This window comes from Anser brachyrhynchus, assembly GCF_964034855.1.
Source record: "Anser brachyrhynchus genome assembly, chromosome: 3".
Classification (NCBI taxonomy): domain Eukaryota; kingdom Metazoa; phylum Chordata; class Aves; order Anseriformes; family Anatidae; genus Anser; species Anser brachyrhynchus.
In genome coordinates, this window is record NC_137696.1 from 34,851,991 (window position 1) to 34,872,379 (window position 20,389).

The 20,389-nt window shown below is 45.1% G+C and overlaps 1 long non-coding RNA gene across 2 annotated transcripts in view; it reads left to right on the top strand.

The window, feature by feature from the left end:
• Positions 1 to 1,057: 1,057 nt before the first annotated feature.
• The window catches only part of LOC308192031, a 93,602-nt gene continuing 74,270 nt past the window's right edge, over positions 1,058 to 20,389 (top strand). Inside the window, exons 1-2 of one of the 2 annotated variants that reach the window (XR_013948501.1) lie at positions 1,058 to 1,193; positions 1,284 to 1,582. This is a non-coding gene — a long non-coding RNA (uncharacterized lncRNA). Of the gene's footprint in view, positions 1,583 to 20,389 lie in introns of both variants that reach the window. The other variant, XR_013948502.1, reaches the window with a different exon arrangement.

Genomic DNA, 20,389 nt, shown 5'->3' on the forward strand with positions numbered 1-20,389 from the left:
GAGGAAATTTAGTGTTCCTGGTAAGCGGGATGTGTCTGCTGCTGCTGCAGCTGCTTTGAAGAGAGCGATGCTGAACATTTAGCAAAACCCCTTTTCATCTGCAAAGCCCAGTACTGAAAGGACTTAAATGAATGCAACCAGACCAGTTTAACACTCTCTGTCTTCCCGCATTGTTATTCTCTCGACTCTTGTAATACCATAATTTTGCTATTATTTAAGTCAATATAAACTCTTCTATTGTACAGCAGTCCTGAATTTCTCTAGCAAAGAAAAGAAACAAGGAATCCAATTGCTGGTTACTCTTCATGACTAAAGAAAATAACATGAAATAATTCTAACCTAAAAAGCTTGGTATCTGAAACCATCTTCTGAGACTTCCTTATAGCCCATAAAGAAACAAAGATGCAACTTGACTTCCCAGCATCATGGATGGCCACATTGAAAGTAAAGTAGTTGCATTTATAGTGTGCTATCTGAATTAAACTTGTCTGTTATGTCTGAGATGTCCCAGCTCTATTAACTATAGGTGCCCCATAATACAGAGCATTTTTAAACACGTAGGTAGGATAAACCATAATCATTTGTCTACTGAATTGATTTTATTGAGGAAAAGAGTGAGCAAACCGGTTACGTCTCTTTATATCCAAATCTTCCACTATGACTTCAAAGAAACTGTAGAAATTAAATGAATAAAAAGATGCTCTCCTTTATGTATTCAGAGCCGCTAGCCTAAAGCTCAGAGACTTCCCTGCACTCATTTCCAATCTTTAAAAAATGAGCTTTGCACAACAGATCCGTGGGAGCTCCACAGCTCTCAGCAATGATTTTATTTCCCTCTTCTCGCTGTGCCTTGCGATGCTGTTGGCATTCTCAGTTTTGATAAGCTGTGCTCTTCTTGGTTTGGGTGCAAAAGGAACAGAATCCCCCTACAAAAGGCACTAACTAACGGCCCGGTCCTCCCAAGTGCACCTGAGACAATAGGGAATTAAAGATGCCTGGCCTTACAACTGCAGGCCAGAAAGGAGGATGCTTGTTGGCCTGGCACAGACCCTTAAGCGTTGACTCTATTTACTCTGTTTTATAAATTCTGTATGAGCCTGACATCTTACAGAGTCTCAAGTGGTTTCAGAACCTATGGATACAGACTATGGTGCTGTCTGTGGGAGTTTCTAGGATACTTTAATGAGACAGAGGTAATTTTGCAGAGTCATGATGCAAGTAGATGTGTACCCGTGAGTGCCAGTGTGGGACTGTGAAAGAGCTGAAGTTTCTTTTTTTGAAAGGCAGATGGAAGAGACAGTGACAGTCAGCACAGAAAATCTGTGAGCAGCCTCACTCGGAGGGAAAGCATCAGCTCTTGGAGCGCCTATTGAAAATTCGTACAGTGGTGAAGGATCTAAAAGTGAAAAGAAAGGCAGTGAAGAGAGAAAGATGAGACAAATTCTTCTAGGAACTGTAAAAGTTAAAAATGACAAGTTTTGATTTCTCCATCCCCCCTTGCCCTGAATCCAGCTGCGTCTCAGACTTCAGCGATTCAAAGTGACCTAAGAAACTGAAGAGAAGGAGAGAGCAATGTATGTAGGTATGTATTTGACAAATGCTGATACAGTTAGTATTTGTGTATGTATTTATCTATGCGGAGATGTACCTACTAGATATATATATGTGGCTTTGCAGTTACCGTCCTATCATTTATAGCTCCTAAAGGATTCTGAATACTTCCTTCTTCTGTAAGCACGTTGGCTTTGTGGGATGTGTGACCACAAGGGTTTTGGGTGCTTGAGATAACCATGTGGTGCTCCTTGTCTTTCATCCAGCAATCCAGATAAGCACACGTAATTTCAGGTATATGAACAACAGGGTGTGGCTGTGCTGTGATTATGTGTGTACCTCAATGCTTTTCTGGATAAGAACTGTACAGCAGAGTAATAAGCAAAATTAAAAAAAGCTCATTGTGCTAAATTTAGATCAGGATCTGCAGTTCATCTCTCTGGACACCTGATGCCTCCAGCTAACTGGCACGATTGGGCTGCTCCAGGAATGATTTTTATGTTCCACCGATCTGACAGCACCCGTCATTTTCATATACACAAGTGTCCATATCACTAAATCACCTCTGCCATCGTTAGTGCTAATTGGTTCCCTTGCTGTACCCTCGGAGAAATGTGAAAAGCCTGGATGGAAGCTGAAGGCCCATCTTCCCACCAAACGACACTGCTGCACGTTCCTGGGACAGCCCGTGAATATATAACAACTGCTGCCTGCACGTTATGCGCCCAGGTCTTGCTGTGGAGAGGCTCTCAAAATCTAGGGCTGTTACTCTTGTCGTGTTCTGTCAGGACTGAGCTTGCCCCCACAAAAATTAATACAAAGTTTGCTAGCCACTAGCAATGATTTGCTTTCAGCCATATTTTTTATTTTTGTTTATTTTTTTTGCTAATGGATGCTCATGTGTGCAGCCTGGTGCTCTGGGCAGGATCTGGTCCCTGGTAGAAAGGAGAGGCAGAACTGGGACATGAGGGGAGTGGGAGCACGGGCGTGTGATGGCATGAAGCCTGACTTTTTTACAGAACACACACCCCTCATTTAAGCTGTGGCATGCTTTCTTTTATGTCATACCTTGTGATGGATAAAGCAAAGTTAATAAGTTCTTGGCATACTGAACAGAGCTCACACAAGAGTAGGTCTTTTTACAAAAAATTCTGTTCCAAGTAATTTCTGAGAAATCCAAAATTATCCCTGAAATTCTCTGGTTTACATGTAGATGTTCAGAGTGCAGTCCTGAAACAGATCTTCATTTCTGAGTGATATTTTTTTAAGACCAAGTAAAAATGCATCCTGTGTCTTGCAAAGATATTTTTGTATAATTTTCCAAAAGGAACAATGGGTTTCCTACCTTAATAAGGAGAAGAGAGAGGGAGAAGGGGAGAGAGAGAGCTGCAGCCTATAGTGCATGCTTCAGAAGTGGGTTCCACTATTTTAATTTCCTTGTAAGAATTTATATAACCAGAAAACCTTGAAATCCGCTTCTGGGAAGGGGGAAATGGAGCGGGCTGTGGAGAATGGAAGTGTCAAGATTTTTTTTCTAGGGAAATTGAGGGAGGAAAACCAGAGAATCCTACAACAGGAAAATAGCATTCGTTGTCTTCTGTTACTTTTGATGCCACCCCACCAAATACAGCAGGGTGCCTAAGGGAAACAGAAGTAACCAGAAAACACAGAAATCATTAGACATATTTTCAAAACCTGTCCTTAATTGAAGCTATTTATATTCCCTCTTTATCTTGTCAGTTCTAGGCCCTGAGGGTCTTCCTATCCTTTCCCTCTCAATGAGTGTGGGTGAATTGTGGCATCCTTTCTGCTCTCCTCCATCTTCTTTAAGGTCTCTGCCTGGTTGCCAAGTGAGATGCACATACATTTGCTATCTGACAAAACACAGCATCATTATTCCATACTTTGCTCTAAATCTTACGCGTCAATCTCCTTCCAGCTTTGCAGGTTTTGTTTGCATAAATGAGCAGACTCCTACCAAAAGAATCTGAGATGGCAGCTCTGAAGATTTTAATCCTCTTTTCATCCACAGAACAAAAATAACACAGCAGCAATGTGCCTGGGATGACTGCTGTGCTGGCTAACACCAGGGACCGAACTGGGGAACTTCCACAGCTTAAAAGCATGACCCTTTTTATAGCCTGAGCTGGGGGCACGAGGTCTGTAAGAGACCTGTAAGCTCCAGGGTCTGGACATGAAAAGGAAACTTTGGATCACAGGCTGCCTTCTCGGCTGCATGAGTTTCCTCCAAGAGCAAGCTCTTTCCAAGTGTCTGGGCTTTACAGCCTTGCAAATCCCATGCAATTCGCTACCTAGGTGATGGCAGTCATCTTACTGGGCATATCAGAAACTGTGATTTAGTCCTAAACTAGAGGAAAAATAATCCTTAGGTCATGTTATTCTTTTAGATTCTCTGGAGATGCTACTGGCAAATTCTCTGGGCTTGTTCTACAGTAATATTTCTGTCATGGTTACCAGGTTAATTGTGCCTCTGGCTCTCCCACATCTCATGCTTTTGGCCTTTAATTTCCAGGCCTTTAATCAACTGGATAGTCCTCCTCCTCCCACGCCCTGGCTGGAATCCCCTGTGCAGCAACAGAGCCATCCTGCAGCAGGTCTAGCTCATAGCTCCACAGAAATACAGAGCTGGTAGTGTTGCAGAAAGGTCCTGTTGCCCCTTGCCTTGTCTCAGGCAGGAACACCAATATGCAAATCATTCTGTGCCCCAGCTTTGTCCTCCTCCCCACACCTGTAAAGCTGTCAGGTTACTGAAGGTCCCTCAGTCCCTTGGGAAGCTCAGGACCACCCCACAAGATTCACATCTCCAAGAAACACAGACCTTGTCCTCAGCCCACGGCCAAGGGTTTTGGCTACCCTAAAAATGACACTGATCACCAGACCCTTCTTATGCTGGAAGGAAGAGAAAGATGCCAGCGACACACATCTCAGCCCAGATATGTGTGAGTTGTCGTGCTTATCATTACCATTGTTCATTTGCTGCTAAGCAGGTGTTAGCTCAGAGAAAACATAAAAGCTGCATTCTGTATTGTTTGTTCCTCGTTAAAATGATCTGGGCCCCTGTGGGCATGTGTTGTCTTAATATTCTGGTGCTGAGAAGTGCCACATTTTCATAATGAAAGCTGTTGCAGGAAAGCAATTCCAACCTCAGATAAAAGGAGAAGATTACACTTGCCACTCAAGTTATGGTATTAGAACAACTGATTTTATTTGTTTTCATTTCATTTTCCCTGTCAGCTGCTGCTGAACCTCTGTGTAGCGTTCTTCAGAGATGTTAATTGTATTTTGTGTGTCTGGATCCCCCTAAGAAATGACAAATGTTTTCACTCACAAATTAGATGTCTCTTTTCATTTAAACACCAACAAGGAAAGCTAATTTAAGAATGGTTGTGCCATTGTTGCAGCAAGAGCCCTGATGTATGATAGAAGCTGATATACAGAGTTAGGGACCTGGAGCAGCAAACTCTGCATTGGGAAAGTAGATCGATGAGATACTCATTTAATTTTTCCCTTAGCTGGTTCACAAGTGAAAAAAAAAAGGTCACATGCTTGCAGTTGGGCACAGGAATAAAGTAATTGTACTTCAGGAGTACAGTCATGTAGTTTATGTCCAGTGTTGAAGCAGACACAGCAACCTTTGGACAAAGTTCCTGGGGACATCTGTGGGTGTTTTGCCTGAAGAAAGATTGGAAGGCTTTTTCTAAGTCATGAATGAATGTGAAAGAGGAAAGAACTGGTAAATAATGTGCAAGTAGATGGGGAGAATATTGAGTATAGCATGGGATATTAGGAATATATTGGTAGTATTACAACCAGCTGAGTTGCTGAAAGGAAAGGGAAGGAAGAACAAACCCTGCTCTTCTGGCAGAGGCATCACTGGAAATTCCCCCAACAGGAAAATCATGCTACATATCCACCTGAGTATAGTCATTTGGCTCTGAGAACTCAAGCCCAAGCTTGAGCTTCACGTCTGACAGCAATATGGACAGGTATTTCAAGAACAGATCCCCTCCCTATGCTTGCTACTAGGACTTCACAATGGCCAAGCAGAGATGTAACACAGATGCTCAGAAGGTGTTAATAATTCTCTGCTATTGGTGGAACTGATAAAAACAGATACAGTAAAAGGATAATTGCAATGGACATTTCATCAGATCTTCTTGAGACCTTTGTGGAAAACAGTGCCTTCATGAGTAGGGTTGCCTTCTTGGCTAGAAGCCTTACACTTGTACAGTTTACATTTCCTGCACTTTGTCTGTGCTTCATGTGTGCTGGGCAAGGCAATGCAAAACAATGTGCTTCATTAGGTCTCTGGCTACCGTTGGGCAGAGTCAAAACTCTGACAACATTCATCCCTCTGGCTCCATGACTTATTTGGATTGGTGAAATTATAATATGATTTCTATGAGTGCTGAGGATTCAAGGACCTCTAGAGAAAAAACAAAACAAAACAAAACAAAACCAAACACACAAACAAAAACAGAAAACAAAAACCACAGAAATGACAAGTTGTGTTATTTCTGCATTCAGTCACAATGCTTCACATAGGCTTGGGTACTTGGAGATCTTTGGAAGGCATGAATTGGTTATAACTGATAGACCCCATATGTATCCCTGCTTTACAGACAGCAAAAGATGTCGGACTGCCAAGACGCCATAGAAATCACCCTGGAAAAGAAAAAATACCGGCACCACGTGAACTTTCCTTTCAGGCAGCTCCTCCTTCCTGCCTTCTGATTCTGTGTGGCCAGATTGTGTATGGAAAAAGAGCATGTGGCCATCAGGGAGGCAGTGGAATATATCCCCCTCCTTTGCAGATCAGCGTCCCACATGTTTCAGAGTTCTCCCCCCATGTGTTCAAGGGCTGTTGCTTCTCATTCGCAGTTTTTCCACGCTGGTATGGGTGTTCTCTGAGCAGAGGCAGCTTTACAGCATTTAGCCAGCCGACACTTTCTGATAGGCTTTGTGCTCCCCGTGAAAAGTGCAACAGTCCTTGACCAGAATCAGTCACTGTGTTCATCAGTAAATGCTCGAAGGTGACTCCAAAATGCATGTCCTATCCACATTTTTTTTGCTTCGGTGCTCAAGAGAAAAGAAGTCATCCCACAGTTACCGCAGCAGCACTGCCAGCTGCTATGGATCCTGTCAGGCTGCAGCCTCAGCTTATCCATTATGGAACAGGCTTTCTTATCTGTAGGCTTGCCAAACAAGTTTCTAACTTCATATGTTTATCTTTTCCTGTGGATCCAATAACTTGTCGAATGGGAAATTCGAAAGAATTTAAAGCAGCCTTGGGCCCCCCTTTTTGATTTGTGCCTGGTGTAGCGCAGGCACTTGTGGAGAATGCGGCCTGCTAACATGGCAACCAGCACCTCACGCCAGCCTTCACCAGCCAGCAGCTGTGGGGACAGGGCCAGCCCCACCACGAAGGCCAGGCTTCCTGTGTGGTGCAGCTGTGTGTTCAGCCGATGACATGAAAGAGTCACTGAGAGCGTCACTGTTTATTTTCTTATGCCAGCAGGCAACAGACAGGGCTGCAGGAAAGCGAATTCTCAGCGGAGACCTCTTTGCCTGCAGCACCTAGGGCGGGCCTCCTCAGACACTGAATGCACACAGCATCTCCCAGCAGAGCCTGTCTACTGTAAGCTGGAGTCTGGAAATTTTACCTGTGCTAAGAAGCATCTTCCTCCAGAAGTGGCCCTACTGCAGTCCATGGAGCAAGTTCCTACCTGAGTGAGTAAGGCAGGCAACAGCTGGTCCTTAAGAGCTGGGAGACAAAAGTCTAGTAAGCAAGCTGATTAGAGCTTATCTGCATAAAAATGGAAATGAGTCAGAGAGGGGAGTACCATATTGGAGTGCAAATGCAAGCAATTAGCTCAAAGCCATTACTGTAATGGCTAGAAAGATTTTTTTATTTTTATTTTTTTTTAATTATCGTTACTGAAATGCATTAGCAATGTCTTTTTAAAAAATGTAAATATACACAGTACAATGCCATCTCTCTGCCAGAGCATGAAGTAACCCCTTTTCAGTGGTACGTGCAGAGGAGCCTGTGGAGGCTCTTAACCATCAAACACAGCAGAGTACAGAGTACATGAATGATGGCATTACCAGGGAGCACTGGAGGAAGACAGCTGTGATTGTGTACTGACACAAATATTTACTCAAATGGAAAGCTGAACTTTCAGAAAAATTTCTAGAAACACCTGTCCCACAGTTCCCACCTTCCTGACCTTGACCTGTTCTGATGCCTCTCTTCCCCAGAGCAGTGCTTTTCTCTCCATCCCCAGTAGGTCCTTTGGAGGATGCCTGGCTAAGGCAAGGGACACATGGGTCTCATCTTAGGGTATGGAAGCACTGGGGACTTTCAGGGTCCTAGCTATGTGGGGAGTGGGTGTCAAATACAGTGGAGGTCATCTATCGGTTTCTGTGTACTCTTGGACAGCCTTGGATTTTTGTTTGAAGTGATTTTTACATAACTATCTCTCCACTTGATCTAATTAACATTGCTGAAGCATTTGTGAATATGTGATTGAAATAGATGGTCAAGGAATTCAAACCCTTTTTATGAAAATCACAGAAATCATCTCTATTGTATTTCTTTGAGGAGCACTGCGATGTCTGAGATAACAGCACAAAGCCTTACCCATAGGAAACCAAACTTAAGCACACACAAGTGGTTCTCAGGTATCATTCAGTGATGATCAGTCCCCAGAGGGAGACACACTGCCCTGGAGTAAAGCAGACAAGTTAGCCATGTAACTTAATCCAGTAAGCATATTTTTCTGGTGCTGACAGAGCCTAAGACATATAGGAGAAATGTTCTTTCAGTAAGTTTGGAAGGTCTCCATGCTTTCTGAGCCCTGAGCATCACTTCCTAAATTATAAATTTGGGACCTAATCTATGCCTTCCTTGGTAAATATTTGCATTTAAAGGATTTTAATCTTGACTTTTAGGCCAAACTCTGCCTTTGAGAATGTGCTCAGGATTCTCGCTGAAGACAGCAGAATTTGGCAAGGTCGAGATGGAAATGGCTGCAGGCCAAATCCCTGCAGGCAGGGGAATTCACTGAACACCGTGCTAGTGGAAGTATCTGGTGTGTGTGTAATTTATAGCTGCCTCCAGAGACTTTGCTGGGCTTGAACCGGGCCCACAGGTGCCATGGAAGACTTTGCCTGCTGGAAAAGGATGCATCGTATTTTATATGTGTTGTTGTGGATTCAATGAGGTGACAAATGTAAGCTTGTTTTTTATTACCGCGTGGCTGCTGTATTTCTCACAACTGCTTATCGAGGGATGTCTGACAGAGACAAAAAGCCCTGATTTGTGTGTTCCTGTAATTTATATGCAAGGCCATTCTCTGTAATTCTTTCAGAGAAATGACTGAAGACCTAGGCCCCACCAGCTCAGCCTTGCACCCATTTCTCTGCTTCTGTCCCCCAAAATGTCATGGGGCAGGACAGCCAGGTGCTCCTTGCTTCCCTCAGGCCCTTGGTACATGTGCCAAATTTTAGGTGTGCAAGAAACACCCCCAGCTTGTGATTCTTTACATGGTTGTGTCCATTTCCACCAGCCTCACATCACAGACCAGCAGCAGGCCTTGGGGCAGCAGAAGGCCTTGTGGCCGCTGTGGTAGATGGACCAGTGCAAAGCCAGTCCGTGCCATGAGGCATCTTATATTCATATATCTTATATATGTATATATTTATGTATCTTATATATATATATAATTATTATTTTTTCTATGAGGCTGACAGCTGCTGCCCCTCAGGGATGCTGAACAGGGGCCTGAAGTCACAGCTATGTGAGGGAACCCAGCAGCTATGCTCCTGGGAGGTTTTGGCAGGAAGTAGAGAAGGACAATGAGCCTGCTCACCTCTTGTAGCTTTGTTAGGCACACGTCCACTCGGTTTGGTGCCATTTCTGGGCTCTGGAAACAGGGACCGATTTCTGTGATGGGACTGCAGTGTGGGCACCAAAATGTTGGTGGCTGGGAATGAATTTCAGGGTGAAAGGGATGACTTTTCTGAGATACCTTAACATATGAAGAGCAGAACATCTGCAGGAAGGGATCTCCCATGAAAAGTTCTTCTAGGTCTTTGGCAGGTGTTAGCTGCCCTGCACAATTTAAATGAGATCAGGAGTCTTTGCCAGATGCAAGAACATAGCTCGGCTCATTACATGCACCACAGACCTTCAGAAAAAAAATACTGACACTCACTTTGACTGGAGAACCCTGCAGGAGTGGTTCTGGAAAGGCTTCACGAGTCAGTATGTGGACTGCTGCTGGAGCAGGAAGCAACGGGGTGAAACAAGCCCAGCAGGATGCAGTTCATTTCAGCTCAGGATGGACATCAGTTACTGACACGGCCCATTAGCGGAGCCGTTTGTTATACCGACTTAATCGAGTTTTCAGAAAGAAAGGGGGAAAAATAATCAATATTCCCAGTTCATTTTAAAACGATAAATAACCACAGGTCTCTCTCCTGCCTCATTTGTAGTACCACTCTTGGCTGGGAGAGCGAGAGGCGCTGTGCTGGGCTGTTTGGCCAGCAGGAACAGGCCCTGCGAAGTGAGCGCTTTTCCTGCCTCCAGGCACAGAAAGAACTCCCGCATCCCGTGGGTGATGCATGGAGCCGCTGCAATATCGTTCTTTGACCTCAGCTTTCACATTCATCATCACTCCTAGCTGCAAGCTGCTTTTTCAGCTCTGGACATTTTAGTATAGCAGGCCCAGTCTATGGCCATGGAAATAATTTCCTCTACTCATTATGTTTAAAGGAAGCCTCTGAACCAGAAACTCCAATAGTTGGCGCAGGGACTGTGAAGGCAATAAGTTAAAACACCTACTCATGAGCGTGCTCCTTGCCTCAAAGCTTGGGTCATTTTTCGCTTTGCAGAGCACAGGGACTGCACGCATCCTGAGATGCCGCGGTCTCCCAGAGAGGACAAGCAGGAACCCCCTGGGGCTGGTCCCCCCAAAGCCCAGAGCCGCGGATGTGGATCTGTCCAGATCAGTCCCAGCATGTGGGCTGACTGAGTGTGTAGGGCAGAGGTCAGAGAGCATTCCCTCTACACACCCTCGCGTAGCATGAACTGCAGCATAGGAAACATGACTGCATCGATCAAACATGGGGTATTTCCTTTCACAATGCTTCAACAGTGCTTCCATTTCACTGCTATCAGCTTTCAGCAGGTTTTCTCATGAGGCTTCCACAGTTCTTCAGATATCATGGGATCGGCTGGGAAATCATATGATTAATAAAAAAAACACTAAACTAAACACTAAAAGTGTTTTTTTTTTTCTTTTTTTTTTTTTTCTCGAAGATTCATTAGGCTTCTAAGTCTGTTTTATCTCATCGCAAACACAAGGAGAAGAAGTGTCTTGAAAAATATAAAAGAAAACTGAAGATCTAGGTGGTAGGCCTTTAAGACATACTGTAAATATTGCAGAAATGATGGTGCGCTCACAGCAGTTTGTGAGAAAATCTGTCTATTTAAAATACAGCCTCTTAGTGCAGGGCCATAATTTAGTCTTGTGCATGTAGAAATATTCTGTAAGTGCTTAACAAATTATAGAAATAATAACAATTAATAATAGATGAAACCTGAGAAAAGATGAATCACTGCATTAGAGAACACAGTGAAATTCTTCTTTGGTTTCCTGTCAAGGATCCCGGGCTGACAGCCACACATGCTACTGCAGCATATGCTAGAAAAATACTCTGAGACAGGGCTTGGTCACGCAGATTTGCTTGATGTGATGGGATCTGGGCCACGGTAGGACAGTCTCACAGCTTGCTGAGCCAGGAGGCAAGGGCCAACCTTGCAGGGCAGGGCTGGGCATGGTGTGGTGCTGGGATGGTGTCTCATCCAGCTCTGGGACAGAGCGAGGTGTGTGGGAAGGAGCCTGGGGAGACTGGCTTACCAAGGGGGAGCTGAGATGCCCCAGCACAAGATGAAACAACCAACTCCTGAGCACCAGATCAGTGCGGGTGACCTGGAGGACTCTGCAGGCTGGAGAAGTGTTCACCCAGAGTTTTCCATGGGAAGATGAACAGGATCCATGTGGACTTTACATCAGCCTTATGTGATGTCTGTACACCTTCCTCCTCCCGGTGGCTATGGGGGAGAGCCAGCACGTCCGGATGCTTGTGTGCAAGCAGACATCATCCTGCATGCTGACATCAAGGTGCATTTACCATTAGAGCGAGTTTATCATCTGCATGGAGCCTACAGCCCACTGTGAGCTGTGTGCCTAACACAGATCATCCCCTTACCCTCGTCTTGATGTGAACTCAACATTCTCTGGTCCCGGAGGGAGTTAACACATCATGCAGGTGCTGAGCACAAAGAACACATCTTGGCTTTTCCAGCAAAGCAGAAATCCCAGCTAAACAGCTAGAAAGTCTGCCCAGGGCACACCTGAAGGCAGAAAAATCCAAAGATCTGTAGAAACATTGGATGTATGCTAGCATCGCCCTTTCCACTTTTAGCATCCTTTTGGAGACACGTTTCTGCTGGGTTGTTCACTCTGAAACAAACAGAACTGTACTTCAGGGATTGATTTTCAGTTATAGAAAAGGTTCTTTTTGCTCTCTTGGAAATGTAGAGGAGCCATAAATTAACAATAGGTTGCATTTTTGACTACGTGAAGTCCTCTTCACATTGCCAAAGTGATGGTCTGAGTTTAAGGATGAGCTTTAAACCTAAACTGCAAATTGTTGTTCTTCTCTCTGTCATCTTCTCCGCTTAGCTTCAGCATATGATATCTTGAGAGCTGGCTCCATCCTTCCTCAGTGTTTGGAAACTGCTCAGCACGCGTGGCAGGCTGCTGTAAACATGTGATAAATAAGCACAGCACAACGGGTTGCAGCTTGGGCTTCAAATTGGTTTGAAGAGACAGTGGGAACATTGCCCAACTTGGGGCTCGCTATCTTTCAAGTGGACAGGACTTTTAATGAGAAATTACAAATACAACAGGCATTGGAGAAGATTTCTAAGCTGGCCAGTGATGCAGTGAGATTTTCTCACTTCCCCTCTCTTCTGTTTCCTGATGAAACTCTTATATTTTTTCCCATTAGAAAAATCTCTGTTATTACATAATGTCTCTCATATTTTTTTCCCATTAGAAAGTACTCTGTTATTATGTAATGTTTTCTTCTTTTCCTCAATTCAGTCTATATGCTATATTTCAGCCATACAGAAGTCTTTAAGTATTTCCACTGTTCTTCCACCACATTTAGGCAGAAAGCTCTTTTCCCTCAATTTTCAATGTAGTTTGCATAAAAATGGCTCTAAAGCCCTAATTTCATCTTTTTTTTTCTTTTTTCTTTTTTTCTTCATAAAGTGGAAAACTTTCCTATACCTTTGTTTCCATTCCACCTTTTCCTTCTTTATACCCAGGAGAATTTCTTTTCCTTCCCTCCCCTGGGGCAGACCTTTCCATTAGCATCCTCTCCAGACTCCACTGCTGCTCTGTTTTTCCACTGATACCCTCAGAGACTTTTAGCTGCAGGTGGTGTAACCAGTAATGGAAGGAATACCAAGTACACATCACTATTACTAATGGTTACTGCGATTACTTAGGTTGATGAAATACAGCTGTTGGCAGACCAAGAGCATCCAGCAGACCCTGTCTGTGGCCAAAGTCGCCCCTGCCACGCTTTGCACAGACACAGGGCAAAGTGGCAGCTATTGCTCCCAGATGCAAACAATCCCCGTTTATACGATGTCCTACAACACAGAGAGGGGTGACACCACGAAACAGATGTGCTTGTTGTGGTTTCAGCATCGCAGGGATGGGAGACTCCCCTGCTGAAGGACGTTTCTCCTTCTCAGCTGAACCCTGGAGCAGAAGTGGCCTGCAGTGGACTGTAAGAAGAAAATCATCTGCATTTAAACATCAGCTGGATATAAGTTTGCACCACACTCAATGAGGACATCTGTCTCTGCCTACCACTGCTGTGCTCACCCTGGTCCCAGTTACTCAGGGCTTTTCATGCAACCTCTTTGTCAGCTCTTAACTGTACTTCAAGGGAGGGAGAGAAAGGGAAAAATTCTAGGTTGTTTCCATAGCTGTTTCTCCTTTCCCAGAATCTGAATGACAATCTAACAACAAAGTTTCTATTGTCAGCTGTTCCTGAGAGGGGATGAGGGAAAAATTTCTTGAGCTTTCCAATTACAAATGTAATGATCTCCGCAGAACAAAACGCAGAATCTGTCTGTAATGCAGACAGGTTGAAACAGAAGATGTAGAAGAGAAATAATAGAAAGGAGAGCATAACACACACATAGAGAGATGCTACTGACATCTATCCCCCAATGATTCTCTGTCATTATTTGCTGAAAAACTCAATTTACTTGTTTGGTGATGAAAAAAGAAAAACAAAACCACAACAGAAACAGAAAGAACCATGCATATGGAGAAGTGGGATGTTCTTCCCCCGCCCACCATCTCCAAGGTTTTGGGAAAGCTGACCCCTTTCACACAGCTGGACGTCCTTGTGGATATCCTATGAGATGTAATGTCTAACGACAGGTAGCAGCTGTCACATTTTAATTTTATCAGTGTTGTTATTGATTGTGTCAGTCCTTGGACCCAATTCCCACTTCAGCCATGCTAAAAAAGAATGAGACCTTTGCTCTGCAGCTCCTCTTGGGCTGTCAAGGGCTTGCTTTGGGCAGTCAGGTTGTGGACCGTCTTTCCCATTTCCCTGGTTACAGGAGGCATTTGCCCAAGTCTGGAGGGAATATGATCAATGTGGTAAAACTGGTGCAGTGCACAAGGCTGGAAGTTCCTGGTCTGGTTATCTATGGCATTTTGGGTCTCTTCTTTTTAAAACTGAAATAAAATCAGAAAGCTTTTCCTTTCCATTAATTTTGCTTTACCCTATTTGTTTTCCCGCTTCCTGAGGGCTTTTGTAACCAAGCATTTCAGACTGTTTGACTTACCAGGGGCATTTGTAGACGATAAGCTGATGACTCAGAAGAGCAGTTAGTGCAACCAGCAGAGACACCAGTAACAGCATGCTTTTGCTAGAGTGTTTTGTGGAGAAATGTTATCTACTTAGACACTCTTTTTTTTCGTGAGTTTGCTTTAACATTTCTTTCTCTCTCTTTTTTTTTTTTCCTTCTAAAATCCCTCATCATGTTGTCTCTGCATGGAGGGGCTGTTCCCACCTATGCTGTACCAACTGTCTAGGGCAGCCCTACTTTTACAGCACTGTAAAAACTGGAGGAGTTTGACTGGAGTGCTTAAATTTGGTGCCTTTGATGTGCTGAAGGGTAGGACCCCTCCACCTGGCAGTGGTTAAAGGCCGTGGTAGTGCATGGGAGAGGACAAGGGCACCACGAATTTCACGACTAATCATGTAAAGCAGAAGCAGTGTGCACTGGGGAGGAGAAAGTGAAAAGGTTGCTGATAGAAATGGATAAACAGATGCCAGGTGAAGCTGCTTGGACACCAGGCGGCTTTAGCGTCACAGGGGTGAAATGCCTGCTTGACCTCTCCACCTCCTCGTGTCCAAGCACACTGGGGTTAAGGTTAAGGGCTATAGGAAGTTAAAACAAGCAGGAGCATTCCCTGTTCTACTTTTGAATGAGAAACCTGAAATGAGCTGAATACAGACTCGGGCGTCCCGGAGCCAAGTTCCAGAGAGCAGCGGGCATTTCACAGAGCTCCTTGTTATATGGGTTTTCTGGTAGCACGGGTGTAGCCTTGCTACCTTGCGAACCCTGGGTGATGGTTTGAGTGTTGACTCCGGGAAGTAAAACTTGCATGTGCAGATATGTCCAGTCTTGAGAAAGGGATATTAGGGTCACCATCAGCTACCACAGTATCGTAGCTATTAAGGACTTCCCAGGGGTAGATAAATACTCTGGCACAAAGTAAATTGATTCCCTTTCCTCTGCCTGCATCTTCAATAGCAGCCTGGTGTGGTGGCCTGTCCTGTGGTGGCTGGAAATGAATGGGCACTGCTTAGTTTGCTTCATGTCTACTCTTCCTTTGAAGATTTTTCCAGCCTGCTTTCTGAAATGTGGGGAATTCCAGGCGTTTCCATCCTTTTCTTCGTCTCACAGGGATGTGCTCTGTCGTTGCAGCCAAGTGGGGAGGGTGAATGAAGCCAATGATGCCATTCTACCTGTAAAAAAAATGGATTTTGTGGATTTTTGTCACTTATTTTAGTTTGGGAATGCCTCTGACACAGGTTGAGAAAACCGAAGAGAGTCTGTATTTCCACCAGCAAGACTTGCTGGCATAATTGCAACTTCATGCCTCTGCTGACCAGCCCCTGTCACTGCACATGAAGCCTTCAGATGTGTGGAGTGACAGCTTCTTTGGGCTCTAGCCAGAGGACTGGGAAGCACTTTTTCCCATGTGTTTTAGTTAAGCGGAAAAGAACACCCTTTACACATAGCATGGCATGAAGCTTGCCTAATGAGATCTATAAAAGCCAGGGTCTCTTTTTGAGTGTTTCAGATCTTGTCAGCTCTTGTCCTGGAATATGTGTAAATCTACACTAGAGCCCTACCAGTGGCTGTAATGTTGTATTTGCTGTTAAAAACAAATCTAAGTTAGTTTCACTTGACTACTGCAGAAAAAGTCAAGTCAGAAAAAAAGGCAGTTTGCACCCACCTTGAGCCTTGTGTCACCATGAGTACACTGCTACCCGAGGAAGCTAATTAAAACTTTGCCCTGGTGAATCTCTTTGGAGACCACAGAAACCATCGTGTCTTATGTGCATGGGCTCTTCACCTGCCCCTGATCTTCTGGATCAGAGCAGTTCCCCAAGACACGATCCTAAGGGGGATCTTAGCCTCTTGCTTCTAGATGGGGATGGGTGTATTGCAGCCATCTCCTGCAGGGAGGAGAGGAGAAGGTGACAAAGGGAGAGCCAGCATCCCTTGGCAGTCGGTGCAGACCTGCTCGTTGAACCAGGGGACCATCAGGCAACATCCTTCAGCATGGGAAGCAGAGCTGGTGGACAGGGCTCGAGCCATGGCCACAGGACACCAAACAGCACATCTATCAGTCCCCCGGAGCACTGGTGGTGGCTTGTGGGTGCCAGGGCCCAGGAGTGGTGAGTGGGGATGGACACGTAGGTTTGTCAGCAAGGAGTGGTCTGGGCTCACAACCTGAGCTGTTTTTTTTCTGCTTAGTTGAGGTTGGGTGCCATCTAAATAGGTTAAAATCCTGTTTGCTGCATCTGAGGCAAGTGCGGTCTAAATGCTCTGATCTCTAAGGATGGGATTTTGGCTCCAAAACGTAGCCCTGGTTAAAATGCATAGATTTCGTGGCTTTCAGGCTGCTGCTGGGGATGAATTTGTTTCAGACTTTCTGCTGTACTGCTGTGAGCTCAGTGCAGCCACGTTGTGCAGTGCCGGAGAACTGCAGAGGATTAATGGGAAGTGAAAGGGATTCAACCCTAAGGCCTGAGAAATTCTCCTCTAATGCCAGTTTTCCAGCTGAGCAGTAACTTGACTTTAGTGGAATTACCCCTGATTCACACCAGCGTACATAGAAGGTCCTGGAAACAGACCAAACCTATGTTTGACCTAGCTTCCTGCTGACGTTTTAATTTTCCAGTACCAAGGGTGAGTTAGGTGCTGATTCTATTTCTTCTCAAATCCCAGAACACAGGTCTGTGGAAATACAGTTTGGAGTTGGGCCCCATCTCTGCCAGTCGGTCCCGCCTAACTTCACCATCCATCTCGAAGAAAAGCATAAAAGCTGAACAGCCAGACTCTCCGAGGGGAACAAATGAAATTTGAAAAATGTGTTAGGTTTAAGATAAGAGATGTAGACTGCAACAATGAGAGGTTTACAAGCCCAGCTTGCTTTGTTAATAAGTTGAGAGAGGAGACATCAATTCTTTTAACGTGATTTCTGCCCTGGTAATGTTCCTTTAAGAAGCGTGAGGCACGGTGAGATACTGTAAGGTTTCATTCCTCTTGATGGGGTCTTTGCTGTAAGCGTTGTTATTCTGATCAGCTTTGACATCGTATAAAATAGCACTTATTCTCCAAGTAATCTGAGAAGCTCTTCAGAATTCACGAGGTTTAAGTCCAAATAATTACATTTATTGATCTCTGCTATGTGAAGAAAATTTCCAATTTATTGCAGACTTGTTTGGTGTTATACCTCAAATTAGGCCATGTCAGGATTTTCTCTTTTTCTGTCTCTATTTTTAATGCTTTATTTTATTTATATATATATATATATATATTTATTTTTTGGGGGGGGGGGTCTGAGATTGTTCATTTGATAGCAAAAGCTGTCAAAAGTGTTGTCACTGAGCAGGGAAATTAAGGTGCTTGGTGCTGTCAGCAAGCCCTGGGCCAGGGCAGCGCCTGCGGCAGTACAAGAAAGGGGTTTAGGTCCTGCAGTGCAAAGCCCTGAAGCTCTGCTCCCCACCTTGTTGCAGGAGGCTGGGTGCTGACTGCTCTGATCCCTGGAGAATAAAACGGGGCTAGTGCTTCCTCCAGTCTGGTGGGGGTAAAGCCCAAGCACTTGGAGATCCCCAAATGCATCCTCTGCCCAGAGGCTTCTTCTCTAGGAAAAGGAGGCCTCAGTTCCCTCTGGTCATGCCAGAGGTAAAGGAGAATCACCAATATGGCTTAGTGGTAGGTAGAAGATCCATCCATGCTACGTCCCCATCTGGATCAATTCCCAGTGGTACCAGACCTTAATCAATCTTTGTTGGTCTGTGGCTTCATTAAACTACGGGTGGACTAAAGGTGGGCACAGGTAGTCCTCAGCCCCATGTGCCCGCTGCCAAAGGACCTCACAACCCCAGTGAGGGACAGGAAGACTCAGTGTCTGAAATGCAGATGTAGTCTGTTAGATCACACAAGGTCTGCTTCTGCCACCTGGAGTGTCCCTCTCACCTGGTGAGGGTTGGGGCGTGCTTAGGAAGGCAGACTGTAGATGGTGCTGAAGAGAAGGATGCTGAACAGAGTTTGCTGGCTTGGAATTTCAGAAGCCAAAGCTGGGACTGGGGGTTTGTTGGCAACAGCTTAATAAGTGATGCCTTTCCCCAAATAAGTCTTTAAATTTAGATCTCAGTTTGATAAAGCAATCTTCACATACTTTTTCAGGGCACATGTATTATTTAAAAAAACATTTATAAAGGATTAATGCCCCACTGACACAAATCCCTATCATTTCCAGTGCCAAGAGCCAAAACAGTCCAGCTTTTTCTAAGAAACCCTTTTCATCTGTGTGTTTATCTCCAAATCGGGCACTGGGAAAAGTGCTAGAATCACAATCTTTTGTTTATCTACAGGAGTCCTTTGTTTATCCAGTAAACAGGGACAACACAAGGAGCAGTAATGCCATCTCTGCCCGCGATCAGTCTATCCTTTATCTTTCGCATATAGTTAGTAAGTTTGTGCAGAGTATCTCAAGGCATTTGATGAATTTATGCTTATTTCCTTCTTCTTTTGCCATGCAGGCTGGTTGCCTGTACCTCTGGTGTCTTGGGTAGGTATCTGTGAATTGTCAAATGCGTCTGCCTTTTGCAAAGCATTTGTGTATCTGCAGGAGTTAGCAGCTGGAGGGCTGATGTGGATGGAGCTGTTGTTATTCTTCCTTGGCTGACAGCAGTACAAGAGGGAGCACCAACACTGACTTGCTCTGCCGCCCCGCAGCGGGCTTCTGGCGGCTGTCCCCTCTATACTGATGGCTTCAAAGCTGTGGGGCAGCCACGGGTTTTGTTGCTCCTTTAGCTGGAGCAGGCAGCATTTCCAAGTAGGGCTCGGTTTTGGCATCCTTACTCTACAGAAGGGCTGGCCGAAGTCCGAAGCTTTTGTGGGGAGCACCCACTCCTACCAGGAGAGAAGCAAGATGCTTGTATGGCGCCTTAACAATTGCTGCTCTTCTGGCACACTTCTGGAGGACGGACTCATATCAAAAACACCATCTTCAGCTGTTCAGGGCCAGCAACAACCTTGCCGGGGAGCTGGGAGAGTGTTGGGGAGCGGGCACCCCGTCTTGCCCCATCTGAGCACCCCTCGTGTAGCCCTATTTCATTCACTGCCTGGGGTGCCCTGGGGGGGTCCTTTCCCTGTGGGCTGCTTGGTGGTGCTCTTCCATGTGTCACTTTGTTAGTCAGAGGGGGAAATCACAGCAGGGAGGAGCAGGAGGTGATAAGAGGGAGTGTGTGCCTGTGGTGTCTCCCTCCCATTGGACAGCATCCGCACCTTGGGCAGGTGAGAGCCCTCAAGCTGCTCGCTGGGCTCCACCTCAGCTCCCGGCTGGACTCCTCATGCTGGAGGAAGCCAGGAGGGTGGGGAGGTTTCTCCTCACCATCAATATCACAGAAAGCAGCCAGTCATTAACAAGTAAGGTTTCACTGGCACCTAAGATCTTTGCAAATTATTGTTGTGTGCTGCTCCTCTCCTGCCCTTTCCTTTCTCTGCGCGCCTTCCCGCCTGCCTTTGATTCAATAAATCAAAGCTTAGTGCCAAATCTTGTTAAATTCCAACTTCCCCGTTATTCCCTCTCTGACCTTTGGGAGATGAAAGTTTGGAAATGTGTTTAATAATGAGGGTTGTGATATGTGAATAAAAGACACGAGAAATGTAAACTAGGACAATGATCAAAGACGATGCATTGGCTCTGATGAGGAACTATATTGTTGCTAATAGGGTGACCAAACCAATACAGAATGATGGCAAAAAATATCTACCATATTGCTGCCAGAAAGTCTCAGCTGGGTTTCGAGGAAGCTGAGGGGAGCATGTCATGGAGAGGGACCTGTGACATCTGCACTTCTCGTCCTTGGTGGCAGGGCTGGGTAATCTCAGCTCTTGAAG